The sequence below is a fragment of the Chiloscyllium punctatum genome, chromosome 52, assembly GCF_047496795.1.
Source record: "Chiloscyllium punctatum isolate Juve2018m chromosome 52, sChiPun1.3, whole genome shotgun sequence".
Classification (NCBI taxonomy): domain Eukaryota; kingdom Metazoa; phylum Chordata; class Chondrichthyes; order Orectolobiformes; family Hemiscylliidae; genus Chiloscyllium; species Chiloscyllium punctatum.
Window position 1 is genome coordinate 8,819,280 of NC_092790.1, and position 15,101 is coordinate 8,834,380.

A 15,101-nucleotide genomic window follows, 5' to 3' on the forward strand; every position below is an offset into this window, starting at 1 on the left:
CTGGAGACCTGATTTGGTGTTTCCCAGAACTTTGTGGGAAGCTAGGGAAGAGATTCCTGGACACTTTGCTGAGATATTTGTATCGTTGATAATCATCGATGAGATGCCAGAAGACTGGAGAGTGACGAATGGGGCAGCATTATTGAAGAAAGTTGGATGGAAAAGCCAGGGAACCATAAACTGGTGAGCCTTTCACGCCAGAGATGCTGCCAGACCTTCTGAGCATTTCCAGCAGTTTCTGCTTTTGTTTCTGATACACAGCATCCACAGTTCTTTCAGTTTTTATTTAGTAGTCAGAGAGCATTACTTTTTGAATTGGAGGCCTGTTAGAACATAACAACATCCGAACATAAGAAATACAATCAGGAGTAGGCCATCTGACTCCATGAGTCAGCTCTGCTTTTCAATAATATCGTGGATCATCTTTCAATAGACTGAGACTCCACTTACCCACCCGCTCACTATAACCCTTCATTCCTTTACTGTTCACAAATCTATCTTCACCTTTAAAACATTCAACAGGTTAACCTCAGCTGCTTCACTAGGCAGGGGATTCCAGAGATTCACAACCCTTTGGGTGAAGACTTTGGCTTGACCAGCTATCCTTAGTAGCCACACATGCAGATGACAAGCAACATGAGTTCGACTGGGACAACACTACTATTATAGGACAAGCCAAACAGAGTACAGCCAGGGAATTCCTAGAGGCATGGCACTCATCCACAGATTCTATCAACAAACACATCGACCTGGACCCAATATACCGACCACTGCAACGAACAGCTGGAACTGACCACCGGAAGCGGCAGATACCAATCAATATAAATATTGGAGGAAACGTCACAGAAGCGCTTCACAGGAGGCTCCCAAGCACTGAGGATGTCACCAAGACAAGGGATGAAACGTTTGCAACACAAATTCCCAGCTCGGCAAACACAACCACAACGAGCACCCGAGCTACAAATCTTCTCCCAAACTTTGAGCCTTCCTGCTTCTGTCTTATCTATCCCATTTATAATTTTACAAACCCGGTCCCCCATTCTTCTGAATTTCAATGAGTATAATCCCAGTCTGCTCAATCTCTCCTCGTAAGCCCACCCCTCATATCCAGAATCAACACAGTCAACCTCCTCAGCAAACCCCACCCCAGTGCCATCTCATGTAAGGCGATGAAGAGTGTTCTGAGTACTCCAGATGTGGCCACACCAGCACCCTATACAGCTGCAGCTCCTAATTTTAAACTCTATCCACTGGCAATGAAGGACATTATTCCATTTGTCTTCCTAATTAGCTGCTGTACTCGCAAACCATACTTTTGTGTTTCATGCACAAGAACACCCAGGTCCCCCTGCACAGCCGCATTCTGTAATTTTTCACCATTTTAAAGTAGTCCACTTTGTTATTGTTCCTACCAAAATGGATGACCTCACGTTTACTAACATTGTACTCCATCTGCCAGACCCTTGCCCACTCACTTAGCCTGTCTATATCCTCCTGCACACTTTGCCCTATCACTCATTTAAGTGGCTTCTGTGAATTACAACACTCTATACTTGGGTCTCTAACTTGAAGCAATCTATCTGAATTGTAAACAATTGCAGTCCCAACAATTGTAAATAATTGCTGTTTCAACACTGATCCCTGAGAAACATCACAAGCGACTGATTGTCAACCAGAAAAGCACCCATTGATCCCCAATATTTGCATTCTGTTAGTTAACCATTCTTCTGTCCATGCTAATGCATTGCCCGTAACACTATGCATCTTTATCTTATGCAGCAGCCTTTTGTGCAGCACCTTGCTGAATGCCTTTTGGAAATCCAGACACACCACGTTCACCAGTTCCCCATTGTCTACCACGCTCGTTATAACCTTAAAGAATTCCAATAAATCAGTTCAAGATGACTTGCCTTTCATGAACCAATGCTTCATTAAATAAATGTAGGTGTTGCGTTTTTGTAAGGCAAACCAGGGCAGGACTTACACAATTAATGGCTGGGCCTTGGGGAGTGTTGCTGAGCAAAGAAACCAAAGGGTGCAGATGCATCATTCCTTGAAAGTGGAGTTGCAGGGAGACAGGGTGGGGAAGATGGTGTTTGGCATGCTTTCCTTTATCGGTCATAACATTAAGTGGAGGAGTCGAGATGTCATGTCTCAGCTATACAGAACATTTGTGAAGCCACATTTAGAATTATTCCAGTCAAATCTGGCTGACCATTCCTATGAAGGATTTTGTGAAACTTGAGAGGGTGTAGAAAACATTTCCAAGAATGATGCTGGTACTGGAGTGTTTAAGGTATAAGGTGAGGCTGAATAGGCTGGGGCTTTTCTTTTCCCTGCAGTGAGAGGAAAGGAGGCTGAAGAGTGACCTGAACAAGACCTATAAAATCATGGGGGGCATTGATATGGTGAATAGCCCAGGCCTTTTTCCTCGAGTGAGAGAGTCCAAAACTAGAGGACAGCGGATTAAGTTGAGAGGAGAAACGTTTGAAAAGAACATGAGGGATAACCTTTTCACGTGTATGTATGGTTAAAGCTGAAAAAAACCTCTATTCTTACCACAGCTGGAATACTGTGAATTGTTCTTTGGACTCATATCACAAAGAAAAGGTACACTGGAATGTGAGACAATCCACACCAGGTTTAGTCGACTGATCCTGAGGATGCAGGGACTGTCTTGAGAGTAGAGATTGAGTCGTTTGGGCCTATACTCAATGGAACATAGAAGATTCAGTGGTGACATTCTGAAACATCGATTATTTTCAGGAAACTTGATGGTGTAAATGCAGAAATGTTGTTTCCCCTTGTGGGAGAGTTTCGGACCAGGGAGTAGAATCTCTGGATTAGAGGTCACAAATTTCAGGCAGAAGAGAATTTGTCTCCCAGAATGTAGTGAATCTGTGGAATTCATTTCCACAGAAGACTGTCGAGGTTGGGTCATTCAGTATTCCGAAGGCTGAAATGGACAGAATTTGATTTGGTAATTGAAACAATGCTTACATTTAAAACGCTGGAAAGTGGAGCTGAGGATTATCAGTTCAGCCATGATGTCATTGTTTGGAAGACCAAACTCCATTGGCTGAACAAGCTGCTTCTGGTTCCCTATCATTGACCTTTGCTCTAAGTTACTCTTTTCAGAATTATATAGGCCTCATTTAAATTTCATGTTTGAAGCCCAGCTGCTTCAATCTCTTCTCATCATGAAAAAAGACAGGGATCATCTTTCTCCCTGTTTGATGGCATTGCATTCTGCCTCGAATGCAGTAACCGCATTTATAGTCATAGAGTCCTCCAGTTCTGTTGGATATTTGTCAAACACAACGACGACTGTCACAGAAAAGGTTAAAGACAAATCAAAACTACATTTAAACTACCATATCAAGCATATGTTGCCATGGAATACCATGGAATACCATGTCGGCATATGTTGCATGGAATAGACACGTATTGCATATTAAAGCTCTCTCAACACTCATCCATTAAACACTGCAAGGGTTGTTCATAGATGATTTGCGTATGTGCCTGTAGATGATAATCTGCTTGTACAACAAAGTTTCGGTGCATAGTGTTGTTCCCTTTTTATTCTGGTATCAAGCATTTCAAAACCAGAAAGACAGTGGGTAGGAGTCCAAGCCCCTTTACACGGCTACATCAAATGTTTTCTGTGATTGTACAGCTCATGTAATGTGCTGGGTAAATCTCCCTTTATATTGTGCTGTCCAATGCAATCATGTCAATTATATTTTGGTTTAGACATAGAGTAGAGCTGCATCCAGGGTTCCCTAAAAAAAACCCTCCCAGAGTAGGTACAACACAGAGTCGATACAGATTAAATCGACCTCTACAATATTAAACATTCCATGAGATGTGCAGTAAATGTTAATTATAGTCTAAATAAGCATTGCCCTGAACCATTAAACATTCCTCAGCCAAGAATAATACTGCTGATATACAATGAAAACGCTATCACAGTCTTGCAGCCTCATTCCTATCAAGTATTTCCAGATCACTCAATACTCAGACAGATTTTTGAGAAAACCTTGACTCAAATCTCTCGAATGAAATGGATGAATTTGGCTGAGAGGATATGTTGGTGAGGTGTTGGCTTCAGGTTATTAAGGAAAACATCTTCCGATTGTGGAGAGGCAAAACACGGCATCAGATATAAAGAAAAAAGGGGAGAAGGCAGGAGGGGAAGAGAGAAAAATAGAGACAGAAATATTAGCTGTGCCAATGTATCTCTGAATTATAGACTTTTGACTAAACATGACAACTGATACCTCTGTCATTCAACAATCATACAACTTATGTATTAAAAAGTCCTAACATCAATTAGTATTGGAATCCATTGAGTTATTTGCATTTTTTCCACAATTCGTGTGCTGTGCTTGTGGGGAAATATAAATTAGGGTTTTGTGGTTCTGTAATCTATTCTGAGAATTCTATTTCTGTATTTATTTACATAAATGCTTAACTGGCTTCAAGGAAGTGATGATGACAGCAAAGCCAGATGAACAAAGTGATTTTTTGCTAAGATTCAAATCGAAACAAGTATGTTTTAAGAATATTGACCATTTGTAGAAGTGAATACAAATTTATGAAGACGAATTGCAACAGATTTTATTCATTGAAAACTTTTATTTAGGTTAAAAATTCAGTGCCGAAAATTCTGCAATTAAACTTAAATGTTGAACTGATCTACTCTGAATGACCAATGATTTATATTGTAGTCCGTTTAGACGGTGCATCATCACTCAAAGTGTGTGTTAGAACATTCACATGAAATACTTGAAATGACATCAGGAACTGCCGCAACAATTACATTTAATTGATATAGTTGTTGTGAGGTTTTGTTACACGTATTACTTTCTGGTTCGGGTCATCGATGAGTCCCTATCCCCAATTGCCCATTGAATAACTTGCTAAAACCACTTCAGAACACAGTCAATTACTTCCCAGTGGGTCTGGAATCTCATGTCGGCCAGACCATGGAAAGGTGACAGATGACTTGGCATTCGTGCAGCAGCTGTTTGTGTATTTTTCCATTGACTCGGGCTACATGGTCACCATTTGGCTTTCTTTCCGATTCCAGGATTTCTTTAAATTCAAATTTCAACCTGGGCAAACGATGGTATTCCAAACCCTGGCCATTCAACATCAAACTGGAGTTCGAGAATCCTGGTCTCATGATATCACCACTGTGATCCTAATATGGGAAATGCACAGAAAGTACAGAAATGCAATAAATCTGACACTTTACTTCATGAACAAAAGTTGCAGTGCAATACTGGCAAGAACTCTCTTGCTGTTCACAGCAACACCACAGGAGACTTTGCATCCAATCATCAATCTTAAATGTGTACCGGACTCTGTCTGAACAGCCTGACTCACCATAATTTGCATTTTTGAATTCTGCACTGACTTATGAAAAAGTTAGTCACATATCCCAAGAAGGTGGTCATCAGCTACCTTTTCGAAGGCCTGCCATCTTGCTCGGCTAATTATGGTTGATCTTTCTTAAGCTTTATTACAACCAAATGGCTTCTCAGTCGAGACTGTAGTGCTGGAAAAGTACAGAAGGTCAGGCAGCATCCGGAACAGGAGAATCGGCGTTTCAGGCATGAGGCCTTCATTAAGATACCTGATGAAGTTGTTATGCCTGGAACGTTGATTCTCCTGCTCCTTGGATGCTGCCTGACCTGCCGTGCTTTTCCAGCACTACACTCTCAACTCTGATCTCCAGCACCTGCAGTCCTCACTTTCTTAGTCAGGTTCGGCGCAGGAAAGGAACCATCACCTTTTTGTTGAACAGGTAGGCAGGCCAAGTAGGAAAGTCACACATCCTCCTCTGAAGGACAATACTGAACCATGTAACATGTTTCAAAACTTTGGTAGGTCTGTGATTATCATTCATTACCCCAGCATTTTCATTTCATACTCTTTCATTAATTGAAGCTACCATTGTAGAGATTGATTCTGGAACTTTGCTCCAAACCTTTCGATTGCTTATTACATACCTATAGTGCCTCCTCAACCACTTTCTCAAACTGTCATGTTAGCTTGAATTTTTTTTTATTGACTCATGGAACACGGTGGTTGCTTTCAGTTGTCTGTAGGTGTCCTTCAGAAGATGGCAGTAAGCTGCCTTTCTGAAATAACATGTTCCAAAATGGCCTGAGGAAGGGAGCTCCAGATTTTGACCCAATTACAGTAAAGGATCGATGATATATTTCCATGTCAGGAGTGGTTTAGAGAGGAGCTTACAGTGATGCTGTTCCCATGTATCTGCTGTTCTTGTCCATCGAGATGCAAGTGGTAGTGGGAAGGTACTGTCTAAGGAAGTGGCTAAGTTTCTGCAGTGCAGTATTTTAGATAGTGCATATGGCAGGTATGCCTGAAGAAGGGCTTATGCCCGAAACGTTGCTTCTCCTGCTCCTTGGATGCTGCCTAACCTGCTGCACTTTTCCAGCAACTCATTTTTCAGCATACGGCTGGTACTAAGCATCAGAAATGGAGGCAATGGACGCTTGTGGATGTGCTGCTGATCAAGTGGGATGCTTTGTCCTGGACAATGCCTAACTTCTTGTGTGCAGTTGAAGGTGGTCCTATGCAGCCAAGGGGTGAGCTGTGCTATTACTCTCCTGACTTCTGCCTCTTAAATAGTCAATTGACTTTGCAAGTCAGAAGGGTGAGTTATTCGCTGCAGTATTCCTCACCTCTGTCCTGTTGTTACAACCATTGTATTTATATGGAGTGTCCAGCTCAATTTCTAATGAACAATAAAACCCAGGATGTCGATGGTGAGGGATTCAGTGATGGTAACACTATTGAATGTCAAGGGGTTTTGGTTAGATTCACTCCTAATGTCAATGGTCTTCGTCTCGCAGTTTTGTGGTGTGAATGCTATTTGTCACTTGTCAGCTCAAGTCTGGATATTATCCAGATTTTGTTGCGTTTGAATGTGGACTGAGGAGTCACAGAAAAAGTGCTAGATCAATGCAGATTTCACTTCTGACCTTCTGATGGAGGGAAGGTCATTGCTGAAGCAGCGGAACATGATTGGGCCAAGAGCACTTTCTTTAGGAACTCCAAGAGAGATTTGCTTTGGCTGAGACGACTGACCTCTAACAAGCAGAGCCATCTTCCAATGTGGGAGGTATGACTGCAGGCAGCAGGGAGGTTGTCAACTGATACCCGTTGAATCTAGTTTTGCTAGGACTCCATAATATCACACTCTGTCGAATGTGACCTTAATGTGAAGGGCTGTCACTCTCCCCTCATTTCTGGAATTCAGTTCTTTGTCCATGTTTAAATCAAGTCTATAATTCAGTCATGAGCTGAATAGGCCTTGCATGACCCACATTTACGCAGGTTATTGCTGAGCTAGTGCTGCTTGATAGCACTGTGGAAAGCACTTTCCTACACCCAACTCATGATTGAGCATGGACTGATGGGGCAGTAATTCACCAGGGTGGTTTGACCTGTTTTCTGTGCCCAGGACATACCTGGCCTATTTTCCACATTGTCAATGCCAGTGTTGTAGCTGTACCGGGAGTGCTTGGCGAGCACAAGTCATCAGTATTATTGCCAGAATTTTGTCAGGCTCCATAGCATTTGCAGTAACCAGTGCCACTCGCCCAACAGTGTCTTGATTTCACGTGGAGCGAAGCGAATTCTCTGCTGTCAGGTATCTGTAATATTGGTGATCTATGGAAGATGCTGAGATGGATCAGACAGTTGGCACATCTGGCTGAAGGTTGCTGTGAATGCTTCAGCCTTAACTTTTGCGCTGATGTGTTGTTCTTTCCAAAGCAGAGCAAGGGAATATCTGTGGAGCTTATTCCTTCAATGAGTTGTTTAATTATCAACCTTAATTCACGACTTGATGTGGCAGCACTGTGGGCTCAGACCCCAGCTTCCTGAATTAATGGTCTAGCCACAATATCGAGGAGAAAGTGAGGACTGCAGATGCTGGAGATCAGAGCTGAAAATGTGTTGCTGGAAAAGTGCAGCAGGTCAGGCAGCATCCAAGGAGCAGGAGAATCGACGTTTCGGGCATGAGCCCTTCTTCAGGATTCCTGAAGATCGCTTATCCTTTGTATTTTGTATATTCCAACAATACATCATATATTCGCTTAAATTGTTAGTCTCGAAAATGCTTTACTTCACAGACTTTAGGATATAATGTTCTGTTTTCAATTCTTCTCTCCGACAGGCAAGGTCATTGATGTCACACTCGCTTTCCTCCTCGCTAATTGCAAAACCAAACGTTTTTCACCTCATCTTTTAACTTACTAATCACATTTGCTCCATTCTTGACGAAACCGTTCATGTATGCTGCAAACAGCAAAGGATCCAGCACCAAGTGATATAGTAAGCTACTGGACACAAGATGTCTTCACAAGGACTACCTTCGACCATTACCTTCTGCCAACAAATAAACCTTCGATGCATTTGCCAAACTGCACCAGATCCCATGAACCCTTACCTTATTGAAGATGCAAGATCTGGTCAAAAACCTGATTGAAGTCAAGAAGCATTTCACACACTTTTTACTCCCGAGGACACATCTCATTGCCTCTCCGGAAAACAGAATCAACCACTTCCGATAGGATATCACTTCCACAGTGTCAAGAACAAACAGGCAGATTGCTGTAGGTCTCAACATTGTATTTAATTCCATTCCCATTTTCCAGAATGAAACAGAAGAGACACAAGATTATTTCAGCTCGAGTAAATTATCTGTCAGAGAGAAAAGAAGAGTTACCATGCTGAATTCTATTGCTTAAACTTTATTATTCCATCTCTTAATGAATACTGTCTCTTAGATTTATTTATTAACTTCTCTCAAGCTTTCTACTTTTAAACATAGGTTTATGAGCGAAACTACATATTGTCATTTAGCTCCTTTCACCCGATGGTAACTCTTCTTATCTCTCTGCCGGATAATTTACTCTAGCTGAAATAATCTTGTGTCTCTTCTGTTTCATTCTGGGAAATGGGAATGGAATTGAATACAACGTTGAGACCTACAGCAATCTGTCCATTTGTTCTTGACCCTGTCAGTGTGTGTTCACCCTCAGAGGTAGGAAGACTGTTTGTGCTGATAATACGGAAAATAGCACCTGATGTATCATTCTCAGCTGGCGCACAACTTCCTGTTTCTATGTGCCAGCAGCAAGCCACACATCTCATTTCTGATCAGAAAATAAACCCAGGGGATGCAATCTAGTGGAAACATCTGCCAATGTGGCCTATATCAGGACACAGAGTGTGAAGTGATCACATTGAAGTGACATTTGCAAGTCGACCTTTCGATCTCTGTTTCACGGTCTGATTCCAGGACGTCATTTGACGAGTCTCTCGACCATCTAACAAGCTCATTCGATTCAGTAACGCCTGGAACATATCGACATGCACCTTTTCATGTCTTTGATCTTGTACTACTTGTTACTCTCTTTTCATATTTAATGTTCCCAGTTTTTGATTCTGTCTTCTGTATCCATCACCTTCCCAGCCGAATACATTCTGTTTGATCTATTTATATGGAGAGATCACCTTGGCTTTATCTAACTCTGACCGACATTGAATTCAAATAAACCACAGCACTGTATGGTTTCAAACTTTGCAAATCCTCTCTCTTTGATCGAGCTTGTTCTAACAGTTAATTCTTTTCTTGATTATTTCAGAAACTATGACTAAAATCCCTATTTTTAACAAAATTTCAAATCTTATTAAAAGTTGCATCACTGGCATTTCCTACAGGGAGCATTGTGTTTTAAATGTTCTGGTCAAAATTTGCTTCAAGCAGAAGACTTAAACATTGGTTTCTCCGGGTTCCCAGCCATTGTCCTTGCAGTTCCATAATAACTGCAAGCTATTGATAAGCCCCGGAATGAACAGAATGTCCAGGCCCTGTACACATCCAAACGCCATTGATGACTGTATCAACGCCACCTCATGCTACCACTAGGAGGTTGAACAGTTCATCAACTTTACTAAAACCTTCCACCCTGACCTAAACTTCACAGGGACCATCTCGGACACCTCCCTCCGTTTCCTAGACCTCTCCACCTCTATCTCCAGTGACCAACTAAACATTTACTACAAGCCCACTGACTCCCACAGCTACCTGGACGACACCTCCTCCCACCCGACCTCCTGTAAAAATGCCATCCCTTATTCTCAATTCCTCTGCCTCCACCCGCATCTGCTCCCAGGAGGACAAGTTCTACCAAAAAACATCCCAGATCCTTTTTCAAAGACTGCAAATTCCCTCCCACGTGGTCGACAATTCCGTTGAACCCCATCCCTCCAATCGTAACAGGGAGCCTTCCTGGTCCTCATCTTCCACCACACCAACCTCGCATACATCATATCATCCTCCACTGCTTCCACCACCTGTAAACAGACCCCATCACTCGGGGTATATTTCCCTTCCTACACCTATCTGCATTCTGGAGACACAATTCCCTCCCCCGTCAGGTCGATACCCCGCACTAGCCCAAGCCCCACCCCTGTCACCTTCCCCTGCCACCACAGGAAGTGAAGAACCTGCGCCCACACCTCCCCCTCACCTCCGACAAGGCCCCAAATGATCCTTCCACATCACACAGAAACTTATCTATACTTCCACAAATGTCATCCACTGTGTCTGTTCTACCTGATGTGGTCTCCTGTACATCAGGGAGACAGGACACTAACTTGCAGATCATTTCAGAGAACATCTCTGGGACACCCGTGCCAACCAACGCCACAACCCCGTGGCTGAACATTTTAACTCCCTCTCCCACTCCACCAAGAACAGGCCTGTCATATTCCTGTTCAATTCCAACGAATAAATACAAAATAACCGAGTCTGAATTTGGGATGATATTAACAGGATTTATTTGGATCTAAGCATGAACAGATTATTTTGACGTAACAGGTGGAGAGATTCACTTCCTGAAAAAGCAGCTCAAGTGATATCAGCTGGCACCAAACTGAGTTTGGTCAATACTGAGCATAAAGTCTTGAGTGAAATAAATAAAGAAACTATCTTAACACCGGAACAAGATAGAGTTTATTAAATATGAACGAAGACGCAAGTATTTTAGGATGTAATAGAAAAGTGATTTATAGTATATTGAAATGCAAACAGAGATGTGAAATTGTGTCTCTACATTCTTCCTAGCTAAATTAATCGTTTCAGAAATGCCTTTGATAAATTTCATGTATCACTCATCGGTCACATTCCACGAACCTTGCTAGGTCCTTGTTAAATTCTGAACCATCAGGCGATGGTTCACAGTGGTTGTGAGTTTCATGTTACATCAAATTGTGAAGTTGTGCACTGTATGTCAATGTCTTACTTAGAAATTTAAAGCAATAACAGCTCCAAACATTGACAAAATATCACGATGGATCTTCCTTGAATCCAAAAAAAAATTGTCCCTTTGATCAGTGATTTCTAAAATTAACTCCCATATCTGTTGTGAAGGACGTTTTCAAATGACGTGAAGTGCAATGGTTCACATCAGTGAGAATACAGTAACATTTCATGTGTTACCCCACGCAAAAAAAATCAAGCAAGTTTGTTGTCATGAGTTGTTCTAAGCAAGTCTATGATGGACTGTTTTATCAAACAAAATCATTTCCAATGTTGTGAGGGCTCGTCTATCTTCTGTGCAATGGTCTGAATTTTGTGTCTGACTGCAGATGTAACTGGCTGCTCTGGGTAAAAGTACAGTTTGTGATTTTCACATTGTTAATGTATATTGCTGACTTTAGTTGAATAAAGTGATGTTGTCCCAGGCATCGTTTGGTACCATTAATTAGACTATTAATTTCCACATCATTCGCCGGAGAGTCAGGTGGAGTTTATTGATATCATTGAACTGAAGGCTTGGAAAATTTCCGGTATGAATCATGTGAATTAGAGCCTCTGAACAAGACAAAGTAGGAAAGATGAATTTAGGAAAGATGAAGTTTTCACGACAGAGAGAGATCACTTTGCCCATCACACCTGTGTCACGTGAAGACAGAGCCTTCCAGCCAACACCCTTTTTATAGCATGTTGTCCATAACTCTGCAGGTGATAGCACTGTAAACATTCGGGAATATTGTGTAGGGTCTAATCCATTATCAACATAGATATGGTCTCCAATGCTGTAAGTCCTGGCTTATGGGGAAAAACGTTGGGGCAGAACTGTATCAATATTCAAACAGGTGGTACAGCCCTGAGGCGCCTATTTCTAAACATTGTTTCTTAGGACATTTTGACAATTTTTGACTTACATGAAAAAAATGCAGACATGTTCCCCAGAAATGCTGACAGCAACATACCTTTACTCAGCCAAGATCAGCAACATAAATTAAGAAAGTTTTTAAAAAATCTTTCTTTTAACTGATTATTGACAGCACGGATTTCACAAAGTGAAAAGTACAGAAGGGAAGGGTGGAGGGGTGGGTATGGACGATGTTCACTTGTGAGAAATAAAGCTCACACACTTCAATAGTTTTAGTCCGAGACAAAATCTGAATCACTAGTGCCCTTTATTTTACTCTTGCAAGAGGGTGTGATGTCCACTGTCGACAAGGCAGGGACACACACACTGAATTCAACTCATACACAATATTTATGTAATTTGGTTTCTATTTTTTATTTCATTGCTCCTCTCCGTTTACATCTTCCACTTCCCTAAGACCGGCCCCCATTACTCCTGTTTATCTCTTGCCTTATCCGGCCTTGTCTGTGACAAAATGCTTACATCTGGCCTCACAAGGCCGTTTGACCTCATCCCGCTGTGGGTCATTGTTCGGCATATCCTTTCTTCACCATTATCTACTCCCTCCATCTGTGCCTTCCCCTACCGTACTGATCCTTATGACCCTTTAGATTGGGGTTTGTTCCAGTGTTTCTGTAAAAATGGGAAACATGTTTATACCTACTGTTTGTACAGGCGTATCTGGCATAACTCACTCCCCTCGCAGCATCTGATCTATTCGTCTGTAATATCTACCATTGTTTCGCAATCACGTTTCGTTCTTGCATACAATTTCAGCTAATACAAAAGAATTATGTATTTCCTTCACATAGTTTCCATTCTTGTTGACTCAGCTCTTGGCTGAAACAATTATACACTGGTGTGAGTTCATTTACTTTGTTTAAGTAATAATAACTGCAGAAGTAACACTACTTTACCTATATCCCACACACTGTTCCCTGATGTCTGGTTGCAGTTGTGAGCAACAGATGAACCTGCGAACCAGATTCAGGATTGTACTACAGGTATTTCAGTAGATATTGTGTAAACGGAATTCTCCCATAAATCAGCAATGACATGAACAGTTTTTTTTTGTGGTGTTTTAAGTCAAATAAAATTGAACAATATGGTGGGACAAGTTCATTTCATTTCTTTGAACTAGTATCAAGGGACACTGTCTGTTGACCTAGGGTGGCAGGAGGATCTTTAACAGCAGAATGTAAGGGAACAAAGTTACTGTTGGAAATCCAGATAGACTGGAACTTGTTTCACTGGACGGTGAGAGTTCGGGGTGGGGGGGTGGTGGGAGGTGACCTCATATAAGTTTATAAAGCCATGAGTGGAAAGGTGAATGGCTCTAATTGACATGATTCATACTGGAAATTACGAAGTTTTCGTTTAAAAAATATCACCTATCACGAAACTCCACCTGACCCTCTGGCTAGCGATGTGGAAATTAATGGTCTAATTAATGGTGCCAGACGATGCCTGGGGCAACATCACTTTATTCAACTAAAGTCAGCAATATACATCAACAATGTGAAAGGCACAAACTGTACTTTTACCCAGAGCAGCCAGTTTCATCTGCAGTCAGACATAACTTAAATTCAGACCATTGCACAGAAAGATAGACTAGCCCTCACAACACTGGAAATTATTTTGTTTGATAAAATAATTCATCATAGACTTCCTCAGAGCAACTCATGTCAACAAACTTGCTTTTTTTTTGTGTGTGGAGTAACACACGGAATGTTACTTTAATACGATTGATGTGAACCATTTGCATTTCAGGAGTTATTTGAAAATGTCCATCGCATTAGATACGTGAATAAATTTTACAAATCATTGATCAAAGGGGACAATCTTTTTTGGACTCAAGGAAGATCCATGGTGATATTTTGTAAATGTTTGGAGCTGGGATTGTTTTCAATTTTTGACCCAGACATTGGTGTATTTTCCCTATGGTGGTGGATTTCAACAATAGGGAACATGTTTTTACAATGAGAGGAGAAAAATTTTGAAAAAGATATCAGAGACAACTTTTTACACAGAGAATGGTTTGTGTGTGGGATGATCTGGTGGTGGATATTTACAACCTTTAGAAGACATTTGGATCAGTAAATGACTATCAAATGTTTGGAAGGATATGGGCCAAGTACACACAGGTGGGATTAGTTTAGTTTGGGATTATGACTGGCATGGACTGGTTGGATCGAAGGGTCTGTAACCATGCTGTATCACTACATGACTCTATGACTATTTTTCATTTTTTCTCAATATTAAACAGTGCTGTAGTGATCCTCGAATGAACTGTTGATGTTAAGGTTGTGTCTGAGACTCTGCGAATATTTCCTTCAATGAGAGGAGTGACTAGTTCTCCAAGTTACATAACTGAAAAATAAACTTTTCTCCAGCATTGTTGCTGAGTCGATTTGTTTCTGCGGAGGCGGTGGTTATGGTTTGCAGTTTGCTTTCCACCAACTGGTCAACAGTGAGACAAAATATCTTTGAACCATGCAGAAAGTCCACCTGTTTCCAGTAAATGAAACTGGTAACTCAAGGACCTTTTCTGTCGTCAGCTTAATTGCTGCCAACTATTCTATCTGGCCGATTAAAGGGAAAATGAATCAACTAAAGTAAAGTCCTACGAAACAAGCTATATTGTCCCATTTACTCACAATGGACACATTTAACTTGTCATTTCTTCTTTAAAAAGGAAAGTCACTGAATACAGCATCCACTGTATGACTATCAGAAAACAGGACATTGAATGCAGTGACGTTCTGGTTAGTTCAGCCTGTTTACTGAGTATCTTTAAAGCTCCTGAAGATGAAATTAATGGATCCAAAATCCCAT